Source organism: Bidens hawaiensis, unplaced genomic scaffold, assembly GCF_021521415.1.
Source record: "Bidens hawaiensis isolate Kalapana, Puna unplaced genomic scaffold, B.hawaiensis_p1.1 tig00001960_1, whole genome shotgun sequence".
Taxonomy (NCBI): domain Eukaryota; kingdom Viridiplantae; phylum Streptophyta; class Magnoliopsida; order Asterales; family Asteraceae; genus Bidens; species Bidens hawaiensis.
The window spans coordinates 206,170-224,780 of NW_027491108.1; the positions used below are offsets into that span (position 1 = coordinate 206,170).

Here is an 18,611-nt window from a genome sequence, read left to right on the forward strand (position 1 = left end):
TAATTACTCTAGTTGTATATACTCTACTTGATTCTCATAATTAGTACGTTAGTTTTCCCGTAACTTATAAGTATTTGTTACTTTTAACCTCTTGCAAGTATTTGTTACTTTTAAACTCTTGCGGTCATGCTAATGAATTTGAAACTATATATGGAATGTGATAAGAATCAAAATGAATTTGAAATTATATATGGAATGTGATAAGAAGCGAAATTACAAACTGAAATTGAAATGATAATAACCCAATTCAGGTAGGGGTAAATTGAACCAATGAATTTGAAACTATATATGGAATGCGATAAGAATCGAAATTACAAACTGAAATTGAAATGATAATAATCAAATTCAGGTAGGGGTAAATTGAACCAATGAATTTGAAACTATATATGGAATGTGATAAGAATCGAAATTACAAACTGAAATTGAAATGATAATAATCAAATTCAGGTAGGGGTAAATTGAACCAATGAATTTGAAACTATATATGGAATGTGATAAGAATCGAAATTACAAACTGAAATTGAAATGATAATAATCAAATTCAGGTAGGGGTAAATTGAACCAATGAATTTGAAACTATATATGGAATGTGATAAGAATCGAAATTACAAACTGAAATTGAAATGATAATAACCCAATTCGGGTAGGGGTAAATTGAACCAATGAATTTGAAACTATATATGGAATGTGATAAGAATCGAAATTACAAACTGAAATTGAAATGATAATAACCCAATTCAGGTAGGGGTAAATTGAACCAATTCGAGATGGTAAGTCTCTAATTACAAGAACAATCTGGATAATAATACCCGACTGCTTGTTCTCATTTTAAACAACTTTATTTTATTAAAGCTGATTAATAATTGCAGTTAATTGGTCATTTGATTGGGTTACGACTGCAATTAATTGTCATTTGACAGGGTTAATTAGTTGGATATGTATCAGAATGCTTCATGAAGTTTCCTCTCTGTATCACAAATCATATTTTAGCAAATCGTTGTACAATATTTGTACTATAGAACCTAGAGTCAACAATTTTATCCAAGTATCAACTTTGTATATAGTCTATACAAAATTTTGAGAAAATTAAATGTAGCTGCACAAGTGAAACTAAAGCCATGCTTTTAAGAAAATGAAATCAATCTCTGTAGTCTTTAATGAAATTTCTTCATGTATGTTTGCACATCATGATTATCTTTTTTGTTTTTCAATTTCTTTGTTTATTTTGGCAGCAAATCTTATAGCAACCTATTTTTCTCATTCTGTGCAGTAACATAATTGTTATTTTTCAGCAAAACGAAAACAGTAGATGATAATATTAGGCCTTGTCAAAAAGTTAAAAATTAGTGTTGTGGACATTGTGGATTGTTTTTGGTGTATTTGAAAAGGTCTTTTGACAGCATGTTTGTGTATTATTGACAACCTTTTTGTTTAATGTTTACCTTTCATGAAGGCTACGAGCCAAAACCGTGAAACCAAATCGAAACTACTCCTTGATTGTTATACAACAATGTTGTATCTTTATTACTCATCAAACGGAAAACCAACAGTCAACACTTCGGTTAAGCCAAAGCACTCTCTTGGCCTCTAAAAGAACTTGGGGTAAACAAAACCGTCTCACGCTGGCTAAACTTCAACCGTTGAGCATCCTCTCTCGACAACTGATACGAGTTCACCACCACATCCACCGGCAAGTTCCTGATCGCCGACACACGACCAGCAAGGTTCGCTATCATGGCATTATCATTAGTCTTGAAAGAAAGCCACCTGCTCCCTTGCTTTCCGGCTTTCTTGATCACCGCAAAGTTCTGTGGGATCACCACCACCTGTCCCTGGCGTAGCACATTATCGAAAACCGAGTTTCCTTCATTGTCCACTATCTGCACCCTCAATGTTCCCTCAGTTATGTACACAAGATTGTGGGCGTTAATCGTTCAGTGTGGAGATTGAATTGCATTCGGAAAGAGTTAGCCTCTCTCAGCACTGAGTTTAAGTTGCTTAAGAACCAGGAACTTGAAGCTGTTGAGGTTCGCAATCCTTCCTGCTTGCAGGTTCACGAAATCTGCATGTGAAGGGTTGTTAATGTTCTCTTTTAGCTTCAAACTGCAAATGGTTTCTTCAAGACCATTGCTTTGTCCGCCTTGTTCTTGTTGTTGTGGTGGTCTGATTAATTGAAGGTCATCAAAGGCATCAACAATGTGACCTCTTTCGTCTTTCGGTCCAAAAAGCTTCTCGGCGGTCAGCGTGTCGATGGTGAATGCTTCCGCTACGATCCAAGGACTCAAACCTCTAAAGATGTTGCCAGTAAGTTTTCCTTCTGGCAACTCCATTTGATGTTGAGTATATGCAGCATTTCCAGCTAGGAAGAATCTGTGTAATTTGGAAATTAATTAGTTAAATTATACTATAGTATAATGTGATTGTTATTGGATATGCGGAATTAACCAAGAACACACGAAGAACAGTAACGAAACCCTAACAGTTTAATCTCTAATGAAACAACACTAAACTGTACAATTGAGTTAGGGTTTACAATTTTCAACAAGAAATGAACAGACACAAAGAATTGTAACAAGAAAACTAAAACCGTCTAACTAATCTCTCTTAGCTATATAACGACTTCTACTGTAGATCAACTAACAAGTTCCATCTTTTGCCACTTTACACCCCTGTACTTTGTATAAGTTTTCAGACAACAACTAAACCTTCTTTTACTCCTTTAACCAGCTTTCAGCAAATGACATAATTGCCCCTGAACTTGTTAACAGCCAAATAACATCTTGCTAACCAAACTAACTGATGTGATGAATGAATTATATTGATTGAATCATGATCACATATAACAATCCCCACCTTGATCTTGAATCAACCAATATTAAGCAAATCCAAACATAAGTCAAACTTTGACCCTGGAACAGCTTTAGTCAGCATATCAGCTGCATTTTCCTGAGTCTCAATATAACCAATCTTTATCTCTTTAGACTGAACTACATCTCTGATAAAATGCAACCTAACATTAATATGCTTAAACCTTTCAGGAAAAACTTGATTTTTAGACAATTGTATAGCCCTTTGATTATCACACTTAATCTCAGCCTCAACATCTTCTAATCCAAGCTCTTTCACAAAACCTTTCAACCATATAGCCTCTTTAACAGCCTCTGTAAGAGCTATATATTCAGCTTCTGTAGTTGACAAAGCTACTACATGCTGCAATGTTGCTTTCCAACTAACAGTACTACCCAAAACCTTGAATGCATACCCTGTTATAGACCTCCCTTTGTCTAAATCCTTGGCAAAATCTAAGTCCACATATCCATGAATCAAACTTTCATTTTCATCTTTCTTGCCAAATATTAGACCCACCTCCTTAGTTCCACTCTGTAACATCCAACTTTTTGTTAAATAATAAATGACGGAAAGTTTTGTTATTAACTGTGTGTCGTTAAGTTAGTCGTGTGTTAAATGTTTGGATAAGGATTTGAAATGGGAATGGAGAGTGGGTGGTGGGACCCATAACCCACTATATAAACCCAACCCACCCACCATTTCACCATTTTGTCTCCCTCCCCACACACTAAAAACACACACACTTCTTCTCTCAAACACCCGGATCCAAATCCGAGCAAAAGAAAGGTGAATCTCGTGTTCAATGTCATCGAGCAACAAGAAACGTTTGGAAGATCCTGCGTGTTGTCCCAATCTGAACTTGAACCCGAAGAAAAAGGTAGGTTTCGGTTTAAATGGTTAAGTTTTATGGTTATAATCGACATGCAAACTGATAGAAGGATAGATCGGGGTATATGATGGAAGAAAAACATGAACTTGACAAGTTATAACCCCACGAGAATGTTATATGGTAAAAATGTGATGTTCGGACCTTATAAAACGCAAGTATACAAAGTTGGTACAACCCAAAACCCTTAAAAAGGGTAAAATCGGGTCCTAAGGAAGAGTCACGAAGTAAAATGGCCATTAAATGGTAAAAACGAAGAAAAAGAAGAATTTCGCATCGCATAAGCCATGCGAAGCGAAAAAGGCTATTTCGCATCGCATGACCATGCGAAGCAAAAAAGGTAATTTCGCATCGCACAGTCATGCGAAGCGAAACAGTTCCATGCGAAGCAAAATTCCATGCATGCGAAGCGAAATTCTTCCATGCGAAATTTTATAAAAATTCATTTTCTGATGCATTTTTGTTAAAGGACTGTTAATGCATTTTCAGGCGCTGCCCTTTGGACCCTGCTAGGGGCTGCTGCCCCTAGACCCCGCTACCAGGGGCGCTGCCCCCGGACCCCCATTAGTTGAGGGTTTCATAAATTTAGATGTAGGAAATAGTGGTAATAGATAATTGATACACGTAATGTATTGTACAGTTAGCCGTGCACAACTAAAGAAGGGAATTACCATTAATGGCGAGAGAAATCGACTCCAGGTGAGTTCTAGCCCCATTTCTCTTTGAAATGTTTTCGGGGCTGTGTGCATACTCCTATGTGATAGTTAATACATTTACTTAATTGATAAGTGTATGATACGTGTATGACTATGCATTGGATGTTATTACTATATAATGATAGTATGAATGAGCATGTATATATATATATATATTATTATATACATGAGACAGGTAAAATACACACGTATGATAAATGTATGGTTATTCGAGACAGTAGGGACCAGACCCTTATAATATCTGTGATGTTAGGGACCAGACCCTTATAATATATGTGATGATAGGGACCAGACCCTTACAATATCTGTGATGTTTAATGTAGAATAGCTTATGGTATACCATAGGGTTATATTAAAGAAAGTATGTAAGAATGCATGCATGTATGTATGAAAGAAGAAATAACAGGTAAGGTATGAATACGTGTCTTTGGACACGTATGAGTGAGGATATGAATGTAATGTATGTTAATTGATTAACTAGAACTCACTCGGCATAGCTGACTTTTAGTATGCATGAACGGAAAAGACTGGCATCTACGAAGAAGTGTCATGACTGTTTTAATTAATGTTTATGGAAAGACAATTTGTATGTTAAGACAAAAATGAATGTTTTGTAATGTGATGGTTGAAGTTTTAAGTTATTCCGCGAAAGTTTTAATTAACTCTGATTTTAGAATTGTGTTTTTGAGTAAATCCAACACCAAAGTAGGGTTACCGGGAACGGGGCCTTACACACTCAAATACATAAGGATCCACCTAACAGCCATCCAATGCATCTGACCAGGATTAGCTAAAAATCTACTAACCACACTAACAGCATACCCTATATCAGGTCTAGTACAAACCATAAGATACATTAAGCTTCCTACCGCACTAGCATATCGTACATTCTCCATTTTTGCGTTTTCTTCATCTGAACTAGGAGAATCCATCCCTAATAACTTGAACTGTTGCCCAATTGATGTAATTACCGATTTACCCTTTTCCATAAAAAAGATATTTAACACTTTCTTTATGTAAGATGTTTGAGTTAACGTCAACAACCTTATATTCCTATCTCTGTAAATCTCCATACCAAGTATCTTCTTGGGATTTCCCAATTCTTTCATCTCAAACTCTTTCATCAACGGTTCCTTTGTAGCTGCAATTTCACTTTTATCCTTGCAAGCTACCAACATGTCATCCACATATAGAAGTAGATAAACCATGTTTCCAGTATCACATTCTCTAAAGTAAACACAATTATCATATTTACTTCTAGAGAATCCATGTGATATCATATATTCATCAAATCTTTATGCCATTGCCTAGGAGATTGCTTAAGCCCATACAATGATCTTTTAAGCAAACATACCTTATTACCCTGCTTCTCCACCTTAAAACCAGGTGGCTGTCTCATGTATATCTCCTCTTCAAGACTTCCATGTAAAAAAGCTGTTTTTACATCAAGCTGTTCAAGCTCCAAATCAAGAGATGCTACTAATGACAATATTACCCTTATAGAAGTATGTTTCACTACTGGAGAGAATATCTCATTATAATCAATTCCAGCCTTTTGTGTGAAACCATTAGCTACCAATCTTGCTTTAAATCTTGGTGCTTCAACCCCTGCAATACCTTCTTTAATTTTGAAAATCCATTTGCAGTCTACTAACTTCTGATTCTCAGGCTTATTTACCAAATCCCAAGTTTCATTCTTCATTAATGATTCCATCTCTTCTTTCATGGCTTGCAACCATAATTCTTTGTCTTTAGACTTGATAGCTTCATTGTAAGTAAGGGATTCTAAACTATCTTCTTGTTCAGCAGCCATGAAAACATATGCTGAAATGTCATCATTTCCCCTGTACCTGAGTGGAGGTTGAATGACCCTTCTAGTTCTATTCCTTGCCAAACTAGGGCTACTTGGAATTTCACTAGAAGGCTCTACATGATCTGGACTAGTACTTCTTTCATGGTTACCCTCAGACCCAAGCTCCACCTCAAACTGAACATCAACATTCTCTGCACCATTATATCCTTTCTTATTACTGCCCAAAACATCACAGTACATTATGTCTTCTTTGAATACCACATCTCTACTTACAATTACCTTTGGACTACCATCATCCATTCTCCAAAGTCTATACCCCTTTACTCCTTCAGGATATCCTAAAAACACACACTTTATAGCTCTTGGTTCAAGTTTACCTTGATTTATATGTGAATAGGCCAGGCACCCAAATACCCTCATATTCCTATAATCAGTCTTCTTTCCAGACCACAACTCCAAAGGAGTCATCATGTCCCTAGCAGAAGTAGGAGATCTATTTAGTAGAAGTAGCCCTTGGCATACCAGAATTAGACAACATACATCTAACCTTTTCCAACAAGGTCCTATTCATTCTTTCAACTAGACCATTCTGCTGTGGTGTGCCTACCACAGTCAAGTGTCTTGCAATTCCCATTTCTTTACAATACTTATTGAACAAACTATTGCAAAATTCTAAACCACTATCAGTTCTTAGCTTCTTTAACTTCTTTTCAGTTTGGTTTTCAACTAAGACTTTCCATTCTTTAAACTTACTAAAAGTTTCATCCTTAGTTCTAATCACATAAACCCAAACTCTTCTAGAATAGTCATCTATTATGGAAAAATACCTTGCTCCACCAAGTGATGCAACCTTTGCAGGACCCCGTAAGTCAGCATGAACATATTCCAAAATCCCTTTAGTGCTATGTTTGCTGTGGTTTAATGACACCCTCTTGGCCTTTCCCATGACACAATGTTCACAATGATCTATCTCACAACCTTTTAGATCACCAATATCTTGTCGTTTATTCAACTCTACCAGCCCTTGAACACTGATGTGACCAAGCCTCTTGTGCCATAACGCAGCTTGATTGACCATTTTACCCTCAATCATTGACACCTTTCCTGCAACTACTTCTCCATCAAGAAAGTAGATATTATTACCCTTTCTTACCAGATAACACAACTATGGATCCCCTTATCACTTTAATTTTCCCATTTCTCATACTAACATGACAACCAGAGCTTTCTAATGAACCAAGTGATATCAAATTCCTTTTTAAGTCAGGAATATATCTCACATTATCAAGTTGATACTCAACTCCATTGTCAAGATTGAATGTAACAGAACCATGTCCAAGAATCTTAGATGGCCTATCATCACCCATCTTAACAACACCAAGATCTTCAGTTTTTAACATACTGAACAGATCTTTATATGGAGTCATATGATATGAGCATCCTGAATCAAGAATCCATTCTATGTTACCTTCACCACTAGAGACCACCATTACATCAGCACTATCATACCCTTCTGATTCTTCCTGTCCAGAATTACCATTATGCCCTTTTGAACTACTTGGCTCTACTTTCTTTTTCTTTCTCTCTGGACAATCTTTCTTGAAGTGTTTCTCATAATTGCAAATATAACACCTTCTTTTTACTTTAGACTTTGATCTTGAAATCCCTTTTGACTTGGAATTCCTCTGTTCTTGTCTACCTCTCACAAACAATCACTCTGCACCATCATCTTTTATTTCCCCCCTCTTTTTCAATTCTTTTGAATTTAATGCAGCCAACACATCTTCCATTGAAAGTTTTTCTCTACCATACATCAATGTATCCACAAAGTGTTCATATGATGACGGTAGAGATGAGAGAAAGATTATGGCCTGATCTTCCTCATCTAATGCCACGTCAATATTCTCTAAGTCCAATATTAGTTTATTGAATTCATCAGTATGATCATCTAAAGTTTTACCTGATGTCATCTGAAAAGTATAGAGACATTTCTTGAGATACAATCTGTTGGCCAATGACTTGGTCATGTATAACGATTCAAGCTTCGACCATACTCCAGCAGCAGTCAATTCCTTCGATACTTCCCTCAATACTAAATCACCCAAACTCAGAATAATCGCTGAATGAGCCTTTTCCAATATATCTTTCCTCTCTTTGTCGTTGAGAGTATCAGGCATATTTGGTTCTCCCAACAATGCATCGGAGATGCCTTGATGGACCAATAATGCCCTCATCTTGACCCGCCACAAACTGAAGTCATTCTTCCCGTCGAACTTCTCCAAATCAAACTTTGCATTCGCCATTCTTCAATTCAAACGAACAGGAGGTTAATTTCTTCGCAATTGACTCGAGCAACGAAGCTCTGATACCAATAGTTATTGGATATGCGGAATTAACCAAGAACACACGAAGCACACTAACGAAATTGTTCTTCGAAACCCTAACAGTTTAATCTCTATTGAAACAACACCTAACTGTACAATTGAGTTAGGGTTTACAATCTTCAACAAGAAACGAACAGAAGCTACACAAAGAATTGTAACAAGAAAACTAAAACTGTCTAACTAATCTCTCTTAGCTATATAACGACTTCTACTGTAGATCAACTAACAAGTTCCATCTTTTGCCACTTTACACCCCTGTACTTTGTATAAGGTTTCAGACAACAACTAAACCTTCTTTTACTCCTTTAACCAGCTTTCAGCAAATGACAGAATTGCCCCTGAACTTGTTAACAGCCAAATAACATCTTGCTAACCAAACTAACTGATGTGATGAATGAATTATATTGATTGAACCATGATCACATATAACAGTGATCATGTATCTATGTATTATGTACCCTAAGGTTTTAATTAAGCTGGTTATCGATGTTCTGAGTGTCGAGAAATACGACGACGACAAGTTTCGTATCGCCATCGTTATGAAGCCATTGAGCTGCTCCGATGGGGATAACAACCACATCACCCTGGCTTAAGTATTCTATCTTTTGATGACGGTCCTGAAACCGAAACTGCGATTCTTTACTGTCAAACTGCGGTCCGTAGGTTTTGGGACATCCCGGCAATATAACCCCATGAATACCTCGACCTGTAAATATGATCAGATCAAAAGACAATAACACATTACTTGTTTGTTTTCAAGAAATGAAAGACTTGTGTGGGCTTATTAGATGTATAGTTGTATACTTTTTTCGATGACGAATAAGGCAGGTGCATTGATGTAGGAAGGCAAGAGAAGTCCATTGGGGTCAACGCGGTGTCGAATAAAGTTGACACCAGCACACTGGAACTGTTGGTTAGTAGTGTCCCAGCCAGATATCGGTCGAGCCACCTTTAGCTTTGACAACTTCGGAGGGCTTAAGCGCCTCGAAGTTTGGAATCTGGCACTGGTTTTGTTGGTTGGCAAGGCAGGTAATAAAGAGAAGGAAGAAAGGAAGAAGCAAAGATGGTTTGGATGCCATTGTTGGTAGTGTGTTGTGGTGAATAGGTGTTGTGAAGTTGGGACTTATAGTGAAAGTGGGTAGTGACACGTATGAGTTTATGCTAGGAAAAGATGGACACTTGGAGATGACTAGGTAAGGCATCGTACATGTGTATTAAGTGTGATCGACATATGTAGACTAGATTCCTCTAGGGAAAAAAATATCAAAATACTCTATTTAATCAACTTAGGTAACTTGAATTTTAGCTATTACTAAAGTAAGGCAAATTGGATCAGCCGAATACTACGTGCTGATAACGTTTTGTAAAACTACATTAAAAGCTAAATACTAAGAAAAAAAATGTATATAAAGAGTGATATATTAAAAATGATGATCAATTGCATATCAGAAATGAAATCTAATCTATTCTAACTTCTAACTATACTATTGAAGCAACATAATTTGTCCATATGGCATCTAACTAGGCACTCCACATAGGATGTGATGTGTTGGTGAAATATCGTGTAATAAATGAGTTATACCACTTGTTTTGTGAGTTTATATGCCGGAAACACGTTTACTTTGTGTATGTTTGCAATTACAGGTGTGCGGAGCTAAATGGGAGCACATGATATGGAAAGTAAAGGAATATTTTATTGCATGGAATGATAGAGCAATTGAAGACGAAGACGTGGCCGAAAATGGGGCATAAATCGGAGTTCGGACAAAGAAATTACACGAAAAGCAAAACGGTGGATGACAGGCCCACCGTAGCCTACGGTGGTGGCTGCCACCGTAAGGCAGGGAGCATCACCGTAAGCTACGGTCCCCACCGTAGCCTACGGTGGGGAGACCGTAAACTATGGTCACCAGGACGGGAAAAAGTCGAATTTTCAGGTTTTTTGGAACTATTTAAGGCCGGTTTAACCCTAGGACGGCTATCTTCGACATCACAACACCCTTGGACATTTTTGGAGCTTCTTTCCACCATCTTAACACCTCTTAATCATCCGAATCATCCATGGCATCATCCACCCAAGAATCAAAGAAGATATTCAAGACCACTATGCTAGGCTAAACCACTCGTGACCATCTCCGGGTGTAGGGTTGAGTTGTTCATTGGATTGTTGGTACTCTAAACCTTAATTTTGGATCTTGTTTGTGTGCTTAAACATACTTTTAGGTAATCAATGAGATTTGCAGTTTATCAGTTATTGGTTTTGGTCATCAAAATTAGGATTTGAGTTCTTAGTGTCATTGGCCTAGTTATCTTTAACCATAGAACTAATGTTTCATCATTACCTAAGATTTACAATCAATTAGATTATTGTTTAGCCGTGTCAATCAATAGGATTAAGTTCTAACGATCAATATAGTCAAACATCTAGTCTCTTGGTTTATTCCATAGGTTACCTGAACCCTGGAGTTTGGTTGCATTTTAATTATTGTTTACAAATCAAAATCTTTAAAACCGCTTGACAGCGTTTGTCCACTTAGTATAATTAATAATTAAGTATTAGAATTGATTAGCACTCTCCACTGATTCCATGTGGATTTGACACCTTACTTGCCATTGCTAGTAAAGGTATTTTATAAATATTTTTGATTGACCTTTCGACATCGATCAAAATGGTGGCGTTGCCGGGGAATCAAGGCGCAAAGTGCTAGTTTGGTTAGTTAGTCTAGTTAAGTTAAGTTTAATTCTAATTTCAGTTTTTATTTCTTTTTCTTCTGTAGATTCCCTGGACGGATCGCACGAGATATCTCGGTCTACTCAGGTGCGGAATCCCTGCGTAGATCGTTACGAGTATAGAACACGAATCACACGAACACACGATACGAACACACGTTATATATTATAACTCAAAACACGTGATGTAATATCACTGTTACAGACTCTCGTCCTCACGTTACAATGAACTTGAACAACTGACACGAACTTAAACGACGATTACCAACCAAGCCGTAACCTAGGACTATTTATACACGACAACTTCGCCTGGCATGTTCAGGCGAAGTTGTCCATAACTTCGCTTGACTAACAAGTTCGCCTGTTAAGCGAATTTGTCAGTAACTTCGCTTAAACATACAAAACAAAATTAAACATTACAGACTCGATTACAGACACTAGACTATGAACTACTGGCATTATGCACCAACAGACTCCCCCTTGGCAGTAGCTTCATGTCTTGATCTTCAAGCACGTGTCTTGTAACCTTCAATCTCTTTGTCTTCATGCATGTACTCCTTCTCTCACACATACCGTGACTACTCGCTGATATTTCCTCGCTTCGTCTTTCCAAGCAGGAATATAAAATATCTTCTTTTCATTTAACACCTGCAGATCAGCTTTCGATAAATTAACAAGATGCATCGGATCATACACTCTTAGCACTTCTTGTTCGTCTTCGTCTTCCATCACGGCTTCAGCAGTCTGGCAATCAACATACCACCATTTAAGGTTCTTTAACACATCCTTGGGCATTGTCTTCATCGGCACATCTTTAAGACACCGAATCGGTTTGTACTTCATTACCATCCAAGGCTTGCCATCTGCTCTCATTCCCCTTTCTTTATCTTCCACTAGCTTTCCCTTCTGTGGCTTTAATAACTCAAACTTCTTTTCTTTAATACTTTCTTTCCACACGATCTTCCCAATAACTCTGGCCATGTTGTCGTCACTTCTATTAATCAACCCCAATCTAGCCAAATCCTTCACCTCACATTCAGGCAATGTATTGAGAGATCTCAACGTTCTCTTAAAGTATTGAATACCATCATATCTTTTCACCACGAACACTTTTAGCTGTTCATCATATAGCCAACAAATAATTCCTTTCTTCGACTCAGCGTAGCCTTTGATATTATAACTTTTCTTGAACATGGTTGGAACAGCAGGCTTCTTAGTTTTGATAAACCAATGAGCATAGCCTTCCTTCCATCTAGGCTGCTCCTCCCATTCTGTCTCATCATTTTCCATCTCATTACCCATCTCGGCTTTCTCAACATCTGGGATCTCGTGTTCAACATTTTCCTCAATTATCTCACCCTCTTCAACATCTTCTCCAATCACAATCTGTGCGCCAATCTTCTCAATCTACTCAATTGGCAGCACATCATCATCAAACAACACATCATCACTAAACATATCATCATCTAATTCTTTCAAAGCATCAATCACATCATCCCTAGTAGGGTCATCCCTAGCCCATTCGGAGAAACGCTCCATCACGGAACGGAGCCACAAACTCTGTAGGGTCATCCCTAGTCTCCTCACCGAACCGTAAAGCCACCCGTATTTGTTCAGATGAGAACTGAACCTCTTGATTGTTGACGGTTGCTCGCATAACCGGGGGCTCAACGCGGCAATCGTATTCCACAGTCTGCCAGAAATCCTCGATATTGGGTAAGGATATCGGCAGAGTCGTAGTGATAGCGTGGAATATCCTCGAGCGAATGAGGAATGTGATTATCTCGCGGTAATCCTCAACACCGCTCGCTTCCGGGTCTAAGGTGATATACATGTTATGACCCGGGAAGAATTGCCTCTGATTATCTCCATCGTCACCTCCAGCACCTCCAGCACCTGCTACTGCAGCCATATCTGCAACAAACGAACCAAGTTAGATAAACGTTAAGGCGTACCACAAGTTCGCTTGTTACCATGTGCGAAGTTGTGATAAAATCTGTATAGGCGAAGTTAAAGTTGGGGCGAAGTTGGGAACAACTTCGCTTCATCTTTAAGTTCGTCTAATAATTAAAAAATTAAAAGGTCCAGGCGAAGTTAATGATAACTTCGCCTCACCACAACATCGCCTCAGGCGAAGTTGAGCCTCAGGCGAAGTTACGGATAACTTCGCCTAAACCTTAAGTTCGCCTGAATCTGAAACGGCGACAGTAAGGTTGATTCAATCATCGAAAATCTGGTGTGTCGGTCAATTTTGACGATTTAGGAGACTAAAACACATGATATTAAGGCAATCCGAACGATCAGTTTGCTCATGAACACGTAAAAACAAGCTTTGAAATCGGGTATAAGGTTTGAACGTCCGAGGTCGCTAACCGGGTGTCGAAACAACCTAGGGTTAACAACATTGAACATCGATTATAAGATATAGAACCCAAACACACCTTGAATACTGATTGAAATCGAAAAAAAGATAATCAGATGATAATCGAATTAAGTTCGTTGTGATATTCGAGAATAAGTTCGCTGATATATAAAATAATGAACGAATGACCTTTGAAAATCCTTATATAGGGGCGGAGTTATACAGGCGAAGTTACGGTTAACTTCACCTAGGAAGTTATTCACAAGTTCGCCTGTTTAACAACATCGCCTATATTTACAAAATCAACCCTTATAATTTGAACATTTTGCAATTAACTTTTAAAACTTCCCTTTAAGAATTAAATAACACGATCAAGTCCAAGTAACCAGTTATAAAATCATAAACTACCTAAGTACGAAAAAACTTTTAAAAAAAATTAAAGTACAAGGGATCAAATTTCAGTCTCGATAGGGACTACTACGTTTTAGAAAAGATCCGAACAGAAATCATACTAATTACGTGACTGTCACATAGATCCGTGTTTAGCTGTATTATGACATAAAGAAACAGGTTGTAAGCAGGTAAATAACTTAAGATGGTTTTCATCATTTCTGTGATACGAGTTAGGTTCAATTATTCCTCAAAATTTAAGTGGGCAACAACTCAGAGATTATGATGCCTCCTATCTATCCTCAAAGCATATTTGGCTTTCCCCAAGTCACCCCGAATTGACCTCGACCCATAGTGTCTGATTAAGTTTGTAAGTACTCTTCATCTGCTTCCCGTTCTCTTTCTTACTCCATGATTGAGAAGTCTTGACATTTTCAGCTCTAGAATGTTTTCATAACTCATAATAATTTTTTATTTTTTTTTATTAATTTTTTTTTATGATAAACATTTACATAGACTTCAGAGTAGTAAACAACTGCAAGTCCCGAATCTGGATCACTGCAGTTTCTTCACACACTATCTTTACGGGAATCAGAACACGTACGGGCTCGTGTATGACTGGGTAATCGCTTTTCTGCCTATCATTCGGAAAGATATATATGGAGACATGCAAAACTCGTAGGGAGTTTCCACGTAAAATCAAGTAGATTTAGTTTGTATCACATCTACTTTTACGCACCATAAAAAGCTACCATGACATACAATAACTGTCCAAAAGCCTTTTAAGCCTAATAACTTCACTAGTTAAGCACACAAAATCAGTATATTTATCATTTTCCAAGGTTGGATCAATTTTCTGTTAAACATAGCAAACGAACTTCTTACGAAGTAGCAGACTTGAAAAATAATTTCATTTCCCTTTTTAAAAATTTTAACATTAATTGCCCCGACCAAAACAAAGTCTTCAGGTAAACGGCTATCCCGAAGATCCAATGGATCAGCTGGACCGACCACATACAAGTATGTGTCCTTCTAACTAAGTATGATCGACTAATTTTAAGCGAAAGAATGAAAACTCATCATAAACCGCCCCGGTCACTTTCAGTCCTTTGGTTAATGGCTATCCTCAAATTCTACAAGTAGAAAATGAGGACCAAAACATATCCGAAGACAAGTCCTTCAAACTGAGGCAACCGACAAAGTTTTAAGCGATAGTGACGTTTTTTTTTTTTTAAATATAACATGAAAAGCATGGTTACTCGGGATTGATCATCCCATTCAGCTCGATAAGGTTTTGAAATCTTGTTTTGTCAAACGCTTTAGTATAAAGATCAGCGAAATTATCAAGCGTATCCACCTTTTCAAGCACAATCAGTTTCTTCTCAGCACAATCCCGTATAAAATGATGACGTATGTCAATATATTTAGTTTTACTGTGCTTCACGGGATTGTTAGTTACTGAGATAGCAGCTGTGTTATCAATGCAAACAGGAGTAAGTAAGAAATTCAGACCATAGTCGCGCAACTGTTGTTGAATCCAAAGAACCTGGGAGCAGCAGTTGGATGCTGCCATGTATTCTGCTTCACAGGTTGAAATTGCGACTGAAGTCTGCTTCTTGCATTGCCACGACACCAATCTGCCACCAAGAAACTGACATCCTCCAGTTGTTGACTTCCGACTCTGATTGCACCCTCCATAATCAGAATCTGTGTAAGCGACTAGCTCCAAGTCTCCTCCTCTCGGGTACCACAACCCCAGCTTCGGCTTGCCCTTGAGATACCTCAGTATCCTCTTCACACCCTTCAGATGAGATTCTTTTGGGTTTGCCTGAAAGCGTGCACAAAGACAAACAGCAAACATTATATCAGGCCTAGAAGCAGTTAAGTACATTAAAGAACCTATAATAGCCCGATATTGAGTTGGGTCCACATCTGCATCACCGTCTGACTCAGCACCCAATTTGTGATTGACGCAGATTGGAGTGTCGAATGGAGTGTTGTCCTCCATCTTGAAGCGTTTGAGCACATCATGGACATACTTGGTCTGATGAATGAACATCCCATCCTTCTTCTGATCAACCTGCAATCCTAAAAAGAAAGTTAGTTCACCCATAGCACTCATTTCAAACCTCTTTTTCATGACGGCCTCAAAATCTTGACACGTGGAGACTCTTGATGCAGCAAAGATAATGTCATCCACGTAGACTTGCACCAGCAGGAAGTCGCTTCCATCTCTCTTGAAGAACAACGTGCTATCTATCTTCCCTCTTTCAAACCCATTTTCAAGCAAGTAATCTGATAAAGTTGAATACCAGTCACGAGGTGCCTGATGTAGTCCATACAATGCCTTGCTTAACTTGTACACGTGATCAGGAAAGTCTGGGTCAGGAAAACCCGGAGGTTGCTCAACATACACTACCTCATCAACTTTCCCATTCAGAAATGCACTCTTCACATCCAACTGAAATACCTTCATCTTCTTATAAGCAGCGAACGCCAAAAACAATCTAATGGCTTCCAACCTTGCCACAGGAGCGAACACTTCATTATAATCAATCCCCTCTTGTTGATTAAAACCTTTAACGACTAGCCTCGCCTTGTTTCTTATGATAATCCCTTTCTCATCTCTCTTGCACTTAAACACCCATTTTGTGCCTATCGCATGCACATGCTTCGGTTTTTCAACCAAAGTCCAAACTTCCATTTTCTTGAATTGAGCCAACTCTTCTTGCATAGCTTCGACCCACGAGCTGTCCTTGAGAGCCATTTGATAATTCTTCGGTTCAATCTGGCTGATAAAGCAGGTGTACAAGCATTCGTTGATTATGCCTGTCTCCTTGATGCTTGTGTAAACACAGGTGTGCTCATCCAAGTTACGTCTTGTTTGTACACCGGAGGACACATCACCAATCACATTCTCCAAAGGGTGATCTTTATGAATTCTCGTGGTCGGAACAGAACCAACATGCAAATTGTCTTCCAAGTTAGAAGAGAGCTCGTCAATGGTTGTTTCATGCTGAGAGTGAAATGGATTGAAAAATTCTTCTTCAGTCGAGGCAGCAGGGGTATCGACAGCATTTGATAAGAAAGGTTGACATTTATCGATCAGCTGTCTTTGCAATAGGTTTTCTTCCTCATCAAGGATCATCTTCGTAGAAACTCTCTCTTCTTCTTCAGCAATATCCAAATACGGTATGTTAAAAGACTTAAAAAGTTTAACATAGTCGAAAAACTCAGCAGGTCCGTTGCTTGGTTTTGGCGGTTGGTAACTTGTGATATCGGTGTTACACACCACCTCAACCTTGCTGGTCGATGTATTAAAGACACGTCTGTTGGGAGTCCCAACAACATAACCGACTAAGATTCCTTCATCGGCTACTTCACCAAATTTAGAATTTGTCTTTAAAATCGAACAAGGGGACCCGAATGGTTCAAGACCACTCAAGTTGGGCTTTCTCCCATGCATAAGCTCATAACACGTTTTACCAAGTCTTTTAACAGTTAAGACTCTATTCAGAACATAACAGGCTGTAGCAACAGCTTCAGCCCAAAACACCACAGGAAGCTTCGAATCAGCCAGCATTGTTCTGGCTCCTTCAATTAATGTTCTGTTCTTCCTTTCAGCCACTCCATTCTGTTGCGGTGTATACGGAGCGCTGTATTGGTGTTCAATCCCTTTCTGAAGGCAGAAGATCTCCATCTCAAAATTCTTGAACTCCGTTCCATTGTCACTCCTGATGAACTTAACCCTTTTATCCATAACGTTCTCAACTTTGGTAATCAAATTCTTCACCATCTGAGCCGTTTCGTCTTTTGATTTCAGGAAATATACCCACGAATATCGTGAGTAGTCATCAGTGATCACCAAGCAATAAGAAGTACCTCCTAGACTTTTTGCATTCACGGGACCGAAGAGATCCATGTGAAGCAACTCTAGAGTACTGACAATAGAATTGACCTTCTTGGTGTGATGGGATTTCTTGTGCTGCTTTCCCTTCTTGCACGCTATACATTTATCTTCAAAATTGAAATTCTTCAAGGGAACGCCCAGCACAAGTCCATTCTTGACAATGTTGTTCATCTTCCGAAGATGAATGTGCCCCATTCTCCTATGCCACAATTCGGACTCCGATTCGCTCGCTTTTGTCATAAGGCATGATTCTTCCGTGGCCATTTCAGTTGACCTCATATCCATAATATATGTATTCCTTTCACGTGGAGCCTTCATCACAATCCACTCCTCTGGTATCTGAAAACCAGGTTGCAACACAATCGCCTCATTCTTTGTAAAATGAACGGTGTACTCCTTATCGCAGATCTGCGACACACTCAGCAGATTGTGCTTCAATTCTTCTACAAAGTTAACTTTCTCCAATGTCATCTTTCCGTTCGACACCGTTCCCATTCCTGTAATCTTGCCTCCACTTTCACCGGCAAAGCTCACTCTCCCTCCTTGAACAGTTTTCAAATCGTGTAACAA

The 18,611-nt window shown here is 38.4% G+C and overlaps 1 pseudogene; it reads right to left on the minus strand.

The window, feature by feature from the left end:
* Positions 1–1,558: 1,558 nt before the first annotated feature.
* Positions 1,559–9,728, minus strand: LOC143600032 (11S globulin seed storage protein G3-like; annotated as a pseudogene).
* Between the last annotated feature and the right edge of the window lie 8,883 nt (positions 9,729–18,611).